Below are 16,580 nucleotides of genomic sequence, written 5' to 3'. Positions count from 1 at the left end.
TTACACACTTTCTTCCTTTCATCATATTCTTGCTTTTGTTTACGCATAAGCCTTTCTTCTATATCCCGCCAATCAGTGTTGACTAGATTGAAGCCATTCTTCATCCATTCCATCCATCCTAGACATAAATTGGTATTGGGTATCCTTTTCCTAAACAGTTCAAAAGGAGATTTACCAGTGGTCGAATGTGGTGAAAAACGATAAGCTGTGATCCTCTTCAAGAGTTCTGTCCGCCAATTCAAAACGTTCGCTTTTGCAAGTTGAATGCTCTCTTTTATATACTTGTTAAATCTTTCAACTGCACCATTAGTCTCTGGATGATACACAGCTGACCTTTTATGAGTTATGCCACACCCACCCATACATTTCTCAAAGGTTGTTGAACAAAATTGTGGACCATTATCTGATAATAATGATTTAGGAAAACCTTCTTTCCTAAAAATGTCTTCCAGGAAACTTATCACACTAAAAGAGGAAACGTCACATTTTTAACCTCTACCCACCTGGAATACAGGTCTATTAGCACAATCAAATATGGGGTAGAGTGTTCACCTGGCAAAGGACCAACAATGTCGATTGCTACTTCATCCCAAGGTTTGCAAGGTAAACTCCTACAATACATAGGTACATTGCGAGTTTTTAATATTTTGTCTCTCCGTGCACATGGTATACACTCTCTAACCAAGCTTTCCGTTTCTAAATCCATTCCTGGCCACCAAAAATTTGCTCTTAAATTCTCTTTTGTCTTGACTATCCCAAGGTGGCCTTCATGAGCTTGATTCATAATCCTGTTCCTTAGCACTTTTGGTGGAACCAACCTTGTACCTCTCAACAATATACAATAATCCATTGCCAACTCATCTTTTATCAAACTCCAAACCCTACCTTGAACACCAAATCTTCCATTTTCTAAAGCCTCACACACTCCACTCAGCTCTACATCTTCCTTTAACGGATCTTTCCATTCCTGCTCAGTTATTGCACCACATGTAATTTCACACATCACTGATAATTTCACACACATTTTCCTCCAGCACAGTTATGTCTTTTTGTTCACCATCCTTGACATCTTCCTCCACCAACCTGGACAGACAATCCGCACTGACATTCAATGCGCCTGGTAGCTACTCCACTTTAAATGTGAAATCCTGTAACCCAATGATCCACCTCCTTATTCTTGCAGAAATGCAATTTAGACCTTTACTGCCAAACACTTCTACCACAGGCTTGTGATCAGACAGCACCACAAAATCTGTACCCCAGACAAAATGCCTAAATTTCTACAGTGCCCAATATATAGCCAACGACTCCCTTTCAATTACGGAATAATTCTTCTCAGCTCTACTCAAAGATTTCGATGCACAAGGAATCATCCTTTTCTTTCCTCTGTCATCCTGCATTAGAACCGTCCCCAACCCTTTCGCACTAGCATCAGTGACAATAGCAGTTGGCCTGCCTGGTTTAAAGACTTGTAAACAGGGGGCATATTCCAGTTCTTCTTTAATTTTGACAAATTCCTCTTCACAAACAACGTCCCACTTGAATTCTCTTCCTTTCTTTAATAGATCTCCCATATTCACAGTTTTCTCCGCCAGATTCCTAATGTACCTCTCATAGTATTCAACCATCCCCAAAAATGAACTCACGTCCTCCTTAGTTTGGGGAGAAACCAACCTTTTGATTGTCATTACCAAATCTGGTTTGGGTCTTACACCACCCCCTGTAATCAAATGTCCCAGGTATTTAACCTCAGTCAGACCAAAACATATTTTTTTCCTTTTAAGGGTAAGACCAGCTTGACTTAAACATCTCAAAACCAATCTCGCTCTTTCCCAATGTTCCACCGCTGTGTCTGCAAAGATTAACACGTCATCTTGGTAACATTTCACACCACTCACCTCTTTCAGGACTTTGTACATGATGCGATGAAACACAGAAGCCGCAGATACAAGCCCAAAAGGCATTCTCTTGAATTTAAAGGCACCAAAAGGTGTAATAAATGCAGTCAGCTCTTGTGAACTCTCTTCTAGCTCCACCTGGTGATACGCCGATGTTAAATCCAAGGTGGAGAAGTACTTTGCTCCACCAATCATAGAGACAATTTCTTCAATATTTCGAAGAGGGAATTTGTCAACCACCACCTCCTTGTTTAGAGCCCTAAGGTCCACACATAATCTGATATCTCCATCACCCTTCCTTACCACCACTATGGGAGCCAACCATTCAGTTGCTTCCACTTTCTCAATTATACCCAACTCCTGTAACTTTTTGAGTTCAGTTACTACTGGCTCTTGTAAGGCCAAAGGAATCTTTCTCATTTTGCTTCACCGGAATAGCACCCTTCTTCAGTCTAATTTTATCTTTATATCCCTTTAGACATCCCAACCTTTCTGAAAACACCTCAGGAAATTCACAGACCAACTCACTCTCATAGCCATTGTAGGAAAGAACCATCTTGCCTGCCATGTTACCCCCATATTTCACTGTATATATGTTGTTTTAGTGTATGTGTCACTGGGACCCTGCCAGTCAGGGCCCCAGTGCTCATAAGTGTGCCCTGTATGTGTTCCCTGTGTGATGACTAACTGTCTCACTGAGGTTCTGCTAACCAGAACCTCAGTGGTTATGCTCTCTCTGCTTTCCAAATTGTCACTAACAGGCTAGTGACCAATTTCACCAATTCACATTGTCATACTGGAACACCCTTATAATTCCTAGTATATGGTACTAAGGTACCCAGGGTATTGGGATTCCAGGAGATCCCTATGGGCTGCAGCATTTCTTTTGCCACCCATAGGGAGCTCTGACAATTCTTACACAGGCCTGCCACTGCAGCCTGAGTGAAATAACGTCCACGTTATTTCACAGCCATTTACCACTGCACTTAAGTAACTTATAAGTCACCTATATGTCTAACCTTCACCTGGTGAAGGTTGGCTGCTAAGGTACTTAGGGGGTCATTCTGACCCCGGCCGGCGGCGGAAGCCGGCGGCCTGGCTGGGACCGCCAGAATACCGCTGCGCGGTCAAAAGACCGCCGCGGGTATTCTGGGTCTCCAGCTGGGCTGGCGGGCGACCGCCAGAAGCCCGCCCGCCAGCCCAGCGGGAAACACTCTTCCATGAGGATGCCGGCTCCGAATGGAGCCGGCGGAGTGGAAGGGGTGCGACGGGTGCAGTTGCACCCGTCGCTATTTTCAGTGTCTGCATGGCAGACACTGAAAATCTTTGTGGGGCCCTGTTACGGGGGCCCCTGCAGTGCCCATGCCATTGGCATGGGCACTGCAGGGGCCCCCAGGGGCCCCACGGCACCCCATACCGCCATTCTGTTCCTGGCGGCCGAAACCGCCAGGAACTGGATGGCGGTATGGGGGTTGGAATCCCCATGGCGGCGCAGCAAGCTGCGCCGCCATGGAGGATTCCCCAGGGCAGTGGGAAACTGGCGGTACACCGCCGGTTTTCCGTTTCTGACCGCGGCTGTACCGCCGCGGTCAGAATGCCCATGGGAGCACCGCCAGCCTGTTGGCGGTGCTCCCGCGGTCGTTGGCCCTGGCGGATTTTACCGCCAGGGTAAGAATGACCCCCTTAGTGTGTGGGCACCCTGGCACTAGCCAAGGTGCCCCCACATCGTTCAGGGCAAATTCCCCGGACTTTGTGAGTGCGGGGACACCATTACACGTGTGCACTATACATAGGTCACTACCTATCTATAGCATCACAATGGTAACTCCGAACATGGCCATGTAACATGTCTAAGATCATGCCATTCTGGCATTGGGGAGACAATTCCATGATCCCTCGAGTCTCTCGCACAGACCCGGGTACTGCCAAACTACCTTTCCCGGGGTTTCACTGCAGCTGCTGCTGCTGCCAACCCCTCAGACAGGTTTCTGCCCTCCTGGGGTCCAGCCAGGCTTGGCCCAGGAATGCAGAACAAAGGACTTCCTCAGAGAGAGGGTGTTACACCCTCTACCTTTGGAAAAAGGTGTCAGGGCTGGGGAGGAGTAGCCTCCCCCAGCCTCTGGAAATGCTTTGATGGGCACAGATGCATAAGCCAGTCTACACCGGTTCAGGGATCCCCCAGCCCTGCTCTGGCGCGAAACTGGACAAAGGAAAGGGGAGTGACCACTCCCCTGACCTGCACCTCCCAGGGGAAGTGCCCAGAGCTCCTCCAGTGTGCTCCAGACCTCTCCCATCTTGGAAACAGAGGTGTTGCTGGCACACTGGACTGCTCTGAGTGGCCAGTGCCATCAGGTGACGTCATAGACTCTTTCTGATAGGCTCTTACCTGTGTTACTAGCCTATCCTCCTTCCTAGGTAGCCAGACCTCCTTTTCTGGCTATTTAGGGTCTATGTGTAGGAGGCTGGACTGGCTTGTAGTGAGTACCAAGGGGTACTTGCACCTTGCACCAGGCCCAGTTATCCCTTATTAGTGTATAGGGTGTCTAGCAGCTTAGGCCGATAGATAATGGTAGCTTAGCAGAGCAGCTTAGGCTGAACTAGGAGACGTGTGAAGCTACTACAGTACCACTTAGTGTCATATGCACAATATCATAAGAAAACACAATACACAGTTATACTAAAAATAAAGGTACTTTATTTTTATGACAATATGCCAAAGTATCTTAGAGTGTACCCTCAGTGAGAGGATAGGAAATATACACAAGATATATATACACAATAGCACAAATATGCAGTATAGTCTTAGAAAACAGTGCAAACAATGTATAGTTACAATAGGATGCAATGGGGAAACATAGGGATAGGGGCAACACAAACCATATACTCCAAAAGTGGAATGCGAACCACGAATGGACCCCAAACCTATGTGACCTTGTAGAGGGTCGCTGGGACTATTAGAAAATAGTGAGAGTTAGGAAAATAACCCTCCCCAAGACCCTGAAAAGTGAGTGCAAAGTGCACTAAAGTTCCCCTAAGGACAAAGAAGTCGTGTTAGAGGAATAATGCAGGAAAGACACAAACCAGCAATGCAACAACTGTGGATTTCCAATCTAGGATACCTGTGGAACAAGGGGACCAAGTCCAAAAGTCACAAGCAAGTCGGAGATGGGCAGATGCCCAGGAAATGCCAGCTGCGGGTGCAAAGAAGCTTCTACTGGACAGAAGAAGCTGAGGTTTCTGCAGGAACGAAAAGGGCTAGAGACTTCCCCCTCGGTGGACGGATCCCTCTCGCCGTGGAGAGTCGTGCAGAAGTGTTTTCCCACCGAAAGAACGCCAACAAGCCTTGCTAGCTGCAAATCGTGCGGTTAGCGTTTTTGGACGCTGCTGAGGCCCAGGAGGGACCAGGAGGTCGCAAAGTGGACCAGCAGAGAGAGGGGACATCGAGCAAGACAAGGAGCACTCTCTGAAGCAGGTAGCACCCGGAGAAGTGCCAGAAACAGGCACTACGAGGATGCGTGAAACGGTGCTCGCCGAAGTTGCACAAAGGAGTCCCACGTCGCCGGAGACCAACTTAGAAAGTCATGCAATGCAGGTTAGAGTGCCGTGGACCCAGGCTTGGCTGTGCACAAAGGATTTCCGCCGGAAGTGCACAGGGGCCGGAGTAGCTGCAAAGTCGCGGTTCCCAGCAATGCAGCCCAGCGAGGTGAGGCAAGGACTTACCTCCACCAAACTTGGACTGAAGAGTCACTGGACTGTGGGGGTCACTTGGACAGAGTCGCTGGATTCGAGGGACCTCGCTCGTCGTGCTGAGAGGAGACCCAAGGGACCGGTAATGCAGCTTTTTGGTGCCTGCGGTTGCAGGGGGAAGATTCCGTCGACCCACGGGAGGTTTCTTCGGAGCTTCTGGTGCAGAGAGGAGGCAGACTACCCCCACAGCATGCACAAGCAGGAAAACAGTCGAGAAGGCGGCAGGATCAGCGTTACAGAGTTGCAGTAGTCGTCTTTGCTACTATGTTGCAGGTTTGCAGGCTTCCAGCGCGGTCAGCAGTCGATTCCTTATCAGAAGGTGAAGAGAGAGATGCAGAGGAACTCGGAAGAGCTCTTGCATTCGTTATCTAAAGTTTCCCCAGAGACAGAGACCCTAAATAGCCAGAAAAGAGGGTTTGGCTACTTAGGAGAGAGGATAGGCTAGCAACACCTGAAGGAGCCTATCACAAGGAGTCTCTGACGTCACCTGGTGGCACTGGCCACTCAGAGCAGTCCAGTGTGCCAGCAGCACCTCTGTTTCCAAGATGGCAGAGGTCTGGAGCACACTGAAGGAGCTCTGGACACCTCCCAGGGGAGGTGCAGGTCAGGGGAGTGGTCACTCCCCTTTCCTTTGTCCAGTTTCGCGCCAGAGCAGGGGCTAAGGGGTCCCTGAACCGGTGTAGACTGGCTTATGCAGAATTGGGCACATCTGTGCCCAACAAAGCATTTCCAGAGGCTGGGGGAGGATACTCCTCCCCTGCCTTCACACCATTTTCCAAAGGGAGAGGGTGTCACACCCTCTCTCAGAGGAAGTTCTTTGTTCTGCCATCCTGGGCCAGGCCTGGCTGGACCCCAGGAGGGCAGATGCCTGTCTGAGGGGTTGGCAGCAGCAGCAGCTGCAGTGAAACCCCAGGAAGGGCAGTTTGGCAGTACCAGGGTCTGTGCTACAGACCACTGGGATCATGGAATTGTACCAACAATGCCAGGATGGCATAGAGGGGGCAATTCCATGATCATAGACATGTTACATGGCCATATTCGGAGTTACCATTGTGAAGCTACATATAGGTAGTGACCTATATGTAGTGCACGCGTGTAATGGTGTCCCCGCACTCACAAAGTTCAGGGAATTGGCTCTGAACAATGTGGGGGCACCTTGGCTAGTGCCAGGGTGCCCTCACACTAAGTAACTTTGCACCTAACCTTTACCAGGTAAAGGTTAGACATATAGGTGACTTATAAGTTACTTAAGTGCAGTGTAAAATGGCTGTGAAATAACGTGGACGTTATTTCACTCAGGCTGCAGTGGCAGGCCTGTGTAAGAATTGTCAGAGCTCCCTATGGGTGGCAAAAGAAATGCTGCAGCCCATAGGGATCTCCTGGAACCCCAATACCCTGGGTACCTCAGTACCATATACTAGGGAATTATAAGGGTGTTCCAGTAAGCCAATCTAAATTGGTAAAAATGGTCACTAGCCTGTCAGTGACAATTTGGAAAGAAATGAGAGAGCATAACCACTGAGGTTCTGATTAGCAGAGCCTCAGTGAGACAGTTAGTCACTACACAGGTAACACATTCAGGCACACTTATGAGCACTGGGGCCCTGGGTTACCAGGGTCCCAGTGACACATACAACTAAAACAACATATATACAGTGAAAAATGGGGGTAACATGCCAGGCAAGATGGTACTTTCCTACACAACCCCCCCCCAAACGAAGGACAATAAGACTAGCCATGACCTGATGAGTCTTCATTGTCTAAGTGGAAATATCTGGAGAGTCCATCTGCATTGGAGTGGCTACTCCCAGGTCTATGTTCCACTGTATAGTCCATTCCCTGTAGGGATATGGACCACCTCAACAATTTAGGATTTTCACCTTTCATTTGTTTTAGCCAAAGTAGAGGTTTGTGGTCTGTCTGAACAATGAAGTGAGTGCCAAACAGGTATGGCCTCAACTTCTTCAGTGCCCAGACCACAGCAAAGGCCTCCCTCTCTAAGGCAGACCAACGCTTTTCTCTAGGGGTCAACCTCCTACTAATAAAAGCAACAGGTTGATCCTGGCCCTCAGAATTAAGTTGTGATAGGACTGCCCCTACTCCTAATTCAGATGCATCAGTTTGGACATAGAATTTTTTAGAGTAACAAGGGCTTTTCAGGACAGGTGCAGAGCACATGGCCTGCTTCAGCTCCTCAAAAGCTTTCTGACAGTTTGCTGTCCATAATACCTTTTTAGGCATTTTCTTGGATGTGAGGTCATTAAGAGGGGCTGCAATGGAGCCATAGTTCTTAATGAACCTCCTGTAATACCCAGTGAGGCCTAGGAAGGCTCTCACCTGAGTCTGAGTGGTAGGGGGAACCCAATCAATAATTGTTTGGATTTTCCCCTGAAGTGGTGCAATCTGTTCCTCACCAACAAGGTGTCCCAGATAAACCACCTTACCCTGCCCTATCTGGCACTTTGAAGCCTTGATAGTGAGGCCTGCCTTTTGCAGGGCCTCCAAAACTTTCCATAGGTGGACCAGGTGATCATCCCAGCTGGAGCTAAAGACAGCTATATCGTCCAAATATGCTGCACTGAAAGCTTCCAGCCCTTGCAGGACTGTGTTCACCAACCTCTGAAAAGTGGCAGGTGCATTTTTCAAACCAAAAGGCATTACAGTAAACTGGTAATGTCCTCCAATGGTAGAAAATGCAGTCTTAGGTTTAGCATCTTCTGACAATTTGATCTGCCAATACCCTGCAGTCAAGTCAAAAGTGCTTAGATACTTGGCAGATGCCAGTGTATCTATGAGCTCATCTGCCCTGGGTATAGGGTGAGCATCAGTTTTGGTTACCAAGTTGAGACCTCTATAGTCTACACAAAACCGCATTTCCTTCTTTCCATCTTTGGAATGGGGTTTTGGTACCAGTACCACAGGAGAAGCCCATGGACTGTCAGAGTGCTCAACCACTCCTAGTTCTAACATTTTCTGGACCTCTTGCTTTATGCAGTCCCTGACATGGTCAGAATGCCTATAGATCTTACTTTTGACAGGTAAACTGTCTCCAGTATCTATAGTGTGCTCACACCAAGAAGTGGTACCTGGCACAGTAGAGAAGAGTTCAGAGAATTGATCTAGGAGATTTATGCAATTATCTTTCTGCTTAGCAGTAAGACAATCAGCCAAAACTACACCTTCCACAAGAGCATCTTGTTCTGTGGAAGAGAAGAGATCAGGTAGAGGATCACTGTCTTCTTCCTGTCCCTCATCAGTTGCCATGAGCAGGGTGAGATCAGCCCTGTCATAGTAGGGTTTCAGGCGGTTGACATGGAGCACCCTAAGGGGATTCCTGGCAGTGCCTAAGTCAACTAAATAGGTGACTTCTCCCTTCTTTTCAACAATTGTGTGGGGACCACTCCATTTATCTTGGAGTGCTCTTGGGGCCACAGGCTCCAAGACCCACACTTTCTGCCCTGGTTGGTACTGAACCAAAACAGCCTTCTGATCATGCCATTGCTTCTGGAGCTCTTGGCTGGCCTGAAGGTTTTTACTGGCCTTTTTCATGTACTCAGCCATCCTTGATCTGAGGCCAAGTACATAATCCACAATATCCTGCTTAGGAGCTTTTAAAGGTTGTTCCCAACCCTCCTTTACAAGTGTGAGTGGACCCCTAACAGGGTGTCCAAAAAGAAGTTCAAAGGGGCTGAAGCCCACTCCTTTCTGGGGTACCTCCCTGTAGGCAAAAAGGAGGCATGGTAGAAGGATATCCCATCTCCTGCGGAGTTTTTCAGGGAGACCCATAATCATGCCTTTGAGAGTTTTATTAAATCTCTCCACCAGTCCATTTGTTTGTGGATGATAGGGTGTTGTGAACTTGTACGTTACATCACACTCCTTCCACATGGCCTTTAAGTATGCAGACATGAAATTGCTTCCCCTGTCTGATACTACTTCCTTTGGGAAGCCCACCCTGGAAAATATTCCCAGGAGGGCCTTTGCCACTGCAGGTGCTGTAGTGGTCCTTAAAGGAATAGCTTCAGGATATCTTGTGGCATGGCCCACTACCACCAAGATAAATCTATTGCCTGAAGCAGTAGGAGGGTCAAGGGGGCCAACTATGTCAACCCCTACCCTTTCAAAGGGAACCCCAACCACAGGCAGTGGAATAAGGGGTGCCTTTGGGGTGCCACCTGTCTTGCCACTGGCTTGACAGGTTTCACAGGACTTACAAAATTCCTTTGTGTCCTCAGACATCCTAGGCCAATGAAACAATGGAACCAATCTGTCCCAAGTTTTCATTTGACCCAGGTGTCCAGCTAGGGGAATGTCATGTGCCAGGGTTAGGAGGAACTTTCTGTACTCCTGAGGAATCACTAATCTCCTGGCAGCTCCAGGTTTAGGATCCCTATGCTCAGTGTACAAGAGGTTGTCCTCCCAGTAAACTCTGTGAGAGTCACTGACATCCCCATTAGCCTGTTTGACAGCTTGCTGTCTGAGACCCTCTAATGTGGGACAGGTTTGCTGTGCCACACTCAGCTCCTCTCTGGCAGGCCCCCCTTCACCCAAAAGCTCAGCAGTGTCTGCTTCCAGCTCCTCTGGTGTAGGTTCTGCACAGGGAGGGAATTCTTCTTCCTCAGAAGTTGAATCCACTGTAGAGGGAGGGATAGTAGGAAGTGGTTTGCTTCTACTACCCTAGCTTTAGGGAGCACTTGGTCCATTGTTCCAGGATCCAAGCTTCCCTGTCCTTTTTGCTTTTTGGCCTGAGCCCTTGTCAAAGCAAAAATATGCCCTGGGATGCCCAGCATTGCTGCATGGGCCTCCAACTCCACATCTGACCAAGCTGATGTCTCCAAATCATTCCCTAATAGACAGTCTACAGGTAAATCTGAAGCTACCACAACTTTCTTTGGACCAGTAACCCCCCCCAGTTGAGATTAACAACAGCCATGGGGTGGCTAAGTGTGTTGTTGTGAGCATCGGTTACTTGGTACTGGTGACCAAGTAGGTGTTGTTCAGGGTGGACCAGTTTATCTATGACCATAGTCACACTGGCACCAGTGTCCCTGTAGGCCTGAACCTCAACACCATTTATTAGGGGTAGCTGCTTGTACTTATCCATATTAAGGGGACAAGCAACTAAGGTGGCTAAATCAATAGCCCCCTCAGAGACTAACACAGCCTCTGTGGCCTCCCTAACAAGGCCAACCCCAACTAAGTTACCAATAGTGAGCCCAGCTACTCCCTTGGATTGGCTATTAGTAGGTTTGCTCCCACCACCACTGCTATTAGTAGGGACACTAGGTGTAGCAGTAGGGGTTGTAGTGGTAGGAGGCTTGGTGCCTTTCTTTGGACAACTGGGATCTGTTGTCCAATGGCCTTTTATTTTACATAAATAGCACCATGGTTTCTTTTCCTTGTTCTGATTAAAAGAGGATTTGGGCCCACCACCCCCACCAGAGTGTTTTTGTGGGCCTGATGAAGACTCATTTTTAGATTCGTCCCCACCCTTGTCAGAAGACTTACCATCCTTCTTTTTGTTGCCATCTTTGTCACCCCCTGTATGAACCTTTCTGTTCACTCTTGTTCTGACCCATTTGTCTGCCTTCTTTCCCAATTCTTGGGGAGAGGTCAGATCAGAGTCCACCAAGTACTGGTGCAACAAATCAGACACACAATTATTAAGAATATGCTCTCTCAGGATCAAGTTATACAGGCTGTCATAATCAGTAACTTTACTGCCATGTAACCACCCCTCCAAGGCCTTCACTGAATGGTCAATGAAATCAACCCAGTCTTGTGAAGACTCCTTTTTGGTCTCTCTGAACTTTATCCTGTACTATTCAGTGGTTAAGCCATAACCATCCAGGAGTGCATTCTTAAGAACTTGGAAATTATTAGCATCATTTTCTTTCACAGTAAGGAGCCTATCCCTACCTTTTCCACTAAATGATAGCCAAAGGATAGCAGCCCACTGCCTTTGAGGGACATCCTGTACAACACAGGCCCTCTCAAGTGCAGCAAACCACTTGTTAATGTCATCCCCCTCCTTATAAGGGGGAACTATCTTATGCAGATTCCTGGAATCATGCTCTTTTGCAGGATGACTATGGGGAATACTGCTGCTGCCACCATGGGTTTCTAAACCCAGTTTCTGTCTCTCCTTCTCTACTTCTAAAGTCTGTCTATCCAAATCCAGCTGTTGCTTCTTGAGCTTCAGTCTGGTTTGTTCCACTCTCAATCTATTGAGCTCCCTTTCTAACAATCTGTCATCAGGGTGGGTGGGAGGGACATGCCTTGAAACAGAAGTATGGTGAGAATGGACAGAAGGAGACCTGTCCCTTACAGAAGGCACCCTAACAGCTTGGCTAACAGAAACATCACTACCAGTATGGTGAGAATAAATGCTTTTGCTATGATGTGAGACAACACTATTTATATGGTGTGGCTCATCATCATTACCAACTATGCTAGACTGTCTAGTAATGGGCAAGCTAGGAAGTTTCTTTCCTGAATCTTTTCCTGGGTGAGTCCCTGGATCAGATTGAGAACTATTAGCTACTTTTTCAACAGATTGGGCACTTATGGCCTTATCCTGTACTCTAAGCATGTTAATTAACAGTTCTAAGGAAGGATTCTTCCCTACACTCAAACCTCTCTCTATGCAGAGATTCCTTGCTCCTTTCCAGCTAAGGTGATCATATGCAAGTTTGGACAGATCAACATTTTGGCCTGTGCCAGACATTTTTTAGAGAGAGTTAAAGTGATAGTAAAAGATAAAAAGTTTGTCAGAGCTTTTAGAAAGACAGAGAAAAAAACTTTTAAAACTTTTAAGAACTTTTTAGAAAGTTAGAAGTACTTTTCAGCACTTAGAAAAGAGTGAAAAGAGGAAATGCAAAACTTTTTGGCTATGTGTATATACACTGACCTTGTTTTGTATATTTTTCTCTTATGAAAAGTACAATGACAAGAGTGGTAAGTAGTCTCAAAGCACTTATCCCACCGCTGCACAACCAATGTAGGAGGCTGGACTGGCTTGTAGTGAGTACCAAGGGGTACTTGCACCTTGCACCAGGCCCAGTTATCCCTTATTAGTGTATAGGGTGTCTAGCAGCTTAGGCTGATAGATAATGGTAGCTTAGCAGAGCAGCTTAGGCTGAACTAGGAGACGTGTGAAGCTACTACAGTACCACTTAGTGTCATATGCACAATATCATAAGAAAACACAATACACAGTTATACTAAAAATAAAGGTACTTTATTTTTATGACAATATGCCAAAGTATCTTAGAGTGTACCCTCAGAGAGAGGATAGGAAATATACACAAGATATATATACACAATAGCACAAATATGCAGTATAGTCTTAGAAAACAGTGCAAACAATGTATAGTTACAATAGGATGCAATTGGGAAACATAGGGATAGGGGCAACACAAACCATATACTCCAAAAGTGGAATGCGAACCACGAATGGACCCCAAACCTATGTGACCTTGTAGAGGGTCGCTGGGACTATTAGAAAATAGTGAGAGTTAGGAAAATAACCCTCCCCAAGACCCTGAAAAGTGAGTGCAAAGTGCACTAAAGTTCCCCTAAGGACAAAGAAGTCGTGTTAGAGGAATAATGCAGGAAAGACACAAACCAGCAATGCAACAACTGTGGATTTCCAATCTAGGATACCTGTGGAACAAGGGGACCAAGTCCAAAAGTCACAAGCAAGTCGGAGATGGGCAGATGCCCAGGAAATGCCAGCTGCGGGTGCAAAGAAGCTTCTACTGGACAGAAGAAGCTGAGGTTTCTGCAGGAACGAAAAGGGCTAGAGACTTCCCCTTTGGTGGACGGATCCCTCTCGCCGTGGAGAGTCGTGCAGAAGTGTTTTCCCGCCGAAAGAACGCCAACAAGCCTTGCTAGCTGCAAATCGTGCAGTTAGCGTTTGTGGACGCTGCTGAGGCCCAGGAGGGACCAGGAGGTCGCAAATTGGACCAGCAGAGAGAGGGGATGTCGAGCAAGACAAGAAGCCCTCTCTGAAGCAGGTACCACCCGGAGAAGTGCCAGAAACAGGCACTACGAGGATGCGTGAAACGGTGCTCGCCGAAGTTGCACAAAGGAGTCCCACGTCGCCGGAGACCAACTTAGAAAGTCGTGCAATGCAGGTTAGAGTGCCGTGGACCCAGGCTTGGCTGTGCACAAAGGATTTCCGCCGGAAGTGCACAGGGGCCGGAGTAGCTGCAAAGTCGCGGTTCCCAGCAATGCAGCCCAGCGAGGTGAGGCAAGGACTTACCTCCACCAAACTTGGACTGAAGAGTCACTGGACTGTGGGGGTCACTTGGACAGAGTCGCTGGATTCGAGGGACCTCGCTCGTCGTGCTGAGAGGAGACCCAAGGGACCAGTAATGCAGCTTTTTGGTGCCTGCGGTTGCAGGGGGAAGATTCCGTCGACCCACGGGAGGTTTCTTCGGAGCTTCTGGTGCAGAGAGGAGGCAGACTACCCCCACAGCATGCACAAGCAGGAAAACAGTCGAGAAGGCGGCAGCATCAGCGTTACAGAGTTGCAGTAGTCGTCTTTGCTACTATGTTGCAGGTTTGCAGGCTTCCAGCGCGGTCAGCAGTCGATTCCTTATCAGAAGGTGAAGAGAGAGATGCAGAGGAACTCGGATGAGCTCTTGCATTCGTTATCTAAAGTTTCCCCAGAGACAGAGACCCTAAATAGCAAGAAAAGAGGGTTTGGCTACTTAGGAGAGAGGATAGGCTAGCAACACCTGAAGGAGCCTATCACAAGGAGTCTCTGACGTCACCTGGTGGCACTGGCCACTCAGAGCAGTCCAGTGTGCCAGCAGCACCTCTGTTTCCAAGATGGCAGAGGTCTGGAGCACACTGGAGGAGCTCTGGACACCTCCCAGGGGAGGTGCAGGTCAGGGGAGTGGTCACTCCCCTTTCCTTTGTCCAGTTTCGCGCCAGAGCAGGGGCTAAGGGGTCCCTGAACCGGTGTAGACTGGCTTATGCAGAATTGGGCACATCTGTGCCCAACAAAGCATTTCCAGAGGCTGGGGGAGGCTACTCCTCCCCTGCCTTCACACCATTTTCCAAAGGGAGAGGGTGTCACACCCTCTCTCAGAGGAAGTTCTTTGTTCTGCCATCCTGGGCCAGGCCTGGCTGGACCCCAGGAGGGCAGATGCCTGTCTGAGGGGTTGGCAGCAGCAGCAGCTGCAGTGAAACCCCAGGAAGGGCAGTTTGGCAGTACCAGGGTCTGTGCTACAGACCACTGGGATCATGGAATTGTACCAACAATGCCAGGATGGCATAGAGGGGGCAATTCCATGATCATAGACATGTTACATGGCCATATTCGGAGTTACCATTGTGAAGCTACATATAGGTAGTGACCTATATGTGGTGCACGCGTGTAATGGTGTCCCCGCACTCACAAAGTTCAGGGAATTGGCTCTGAACAATGTGGGGGCACCTTGGCTAGTGCCAGGGTGCCCTCACACTAAGTAACTTTGCACCTAACCTTTACCAGGTAAAGGTTAGACATATAGGTGACTTATAAGTTACTTAAGTGCAGTGTAAAATGGCTGTGAAATAACGTGGACGTTATTTCACTCAGGCTGCAGTGGCAGGCCTGTGTAAGAATTGTCAGAGCTCCCTATGGGTGGCAAAAGAAATGCTGCAGCCCATAGGGATCTCCTGGAACCCCAATACCCTGGGTACCTCAGTACCATATACTAGGGAATTATAAGGGTGTTCCAGTAAGCCAATGTAAATTGGTAAAAATGGTCACTAGCCTGTTAGTGACAATTTGGAAAGAAATGAGAGAGCATAACCACTGAGGTTCTGATTAGCAGAGCCTCAGTGAGACAGTTAGTCACTACACAGGTAACACATTCAGGCACACTTATGAGCACTGGGGCCCTGGGTTACCAGGGTCCCACTGACACATACAACTAAAACAACATATATACAGTGAAAAATGGGGGTAACATGCCAGGCAAGATGGTACTTTCCTACACTCTGCTTTGGAGAATTCTTAAGATAACGAATGCAAGTGCTCATCCGAGTTCCTCTGCATCTCTCTCTTCACCTTCTGCCAAAGGATCGACCGCTGACTGCTCAGGACGCCTGCAAAACCGCAACAAAGTAGCAAAGACGACTACTGCAACCTTGTATCGCTTATCCTGCCGCTTTCTCTCCTGTTTCCTGGTGGTGCATGCTCTGGGGGTAGCCTGCCTCCTCTCTGCACCAGGAGATCTGAAGAAATCTCCAGTGGGACGACGGAATCCTCCCCCTGCAACCGCAGGCAACAAAAGACTGCTTCACTGGTCCTCTGGGTCCCCTCTCTGCACGACGAGCGTGGCCCCTGGAACTCAGAAACTCTGTCCAAGTGACTCCCACAGTCCAGTGACTCTTCAGTCCAAGTTTGGTGGAGGTAAGTTCTTGCCACCCCACGCTAGACTGCATTGCTGGGCACCACGTGATTTGCAGCTGCTCCGGCTCCTGTGCACTCTTCCAGGATTTCCTTTGTGCACAGCCAAGCCTGGGTCCCCGACACTCTAACCTGCAGTGCACAACCTTCTGAGTTGTCCTCCAGCATCGTGAGACTCCCTTTTGTGTCTTTGGGTGGACTCCGGTTCACTCCTCTTCCAAGTGCCTGTTCCGGTACTTCTGCGGGTGCTGCCTGCTTCTGTGAGGGCTCCCTGACTTGGTGGGCGCCCCCTCTGTGTCCTCATCCAAGTGGCGACATCCTGGTCCCTCCTGGGCCACAGCAGCATCCAAAAACCCTAACCGCGACCCTTGCAGCTAGCAAGGCTTGTTTGCGGTCTTTCTGTGTGGGAACACCTCTGCAAGCTTCTTCACGACGTGGGACATCCATCCTCCAAAGGGGAAGTTTCTAGCCCTCTTCGTTCTTGCAGAATCCACAGCTTCTACCATCCGGTGGCAGCTTCTTTGCAC

The sequence above is a fragment of the Pleurodeles waltl genome, chromosome 7 (genome assembly GCF_031143425.1).
Source record: "Pleurodeles waltl isolate 20211129_DDA chromosome 7, aPleWal1.hap1.20221129, whole genome shotgun sequence".
NCBI classification, from domain to species: Eukaryota; Metazoa; Chordata; class Amphibia; order Caudata; family Salamandridae; genus Pleurodeles; species Pleurodeles waltl.
This window is presented reverse-complemented; position numbering follows the sequence as displayed.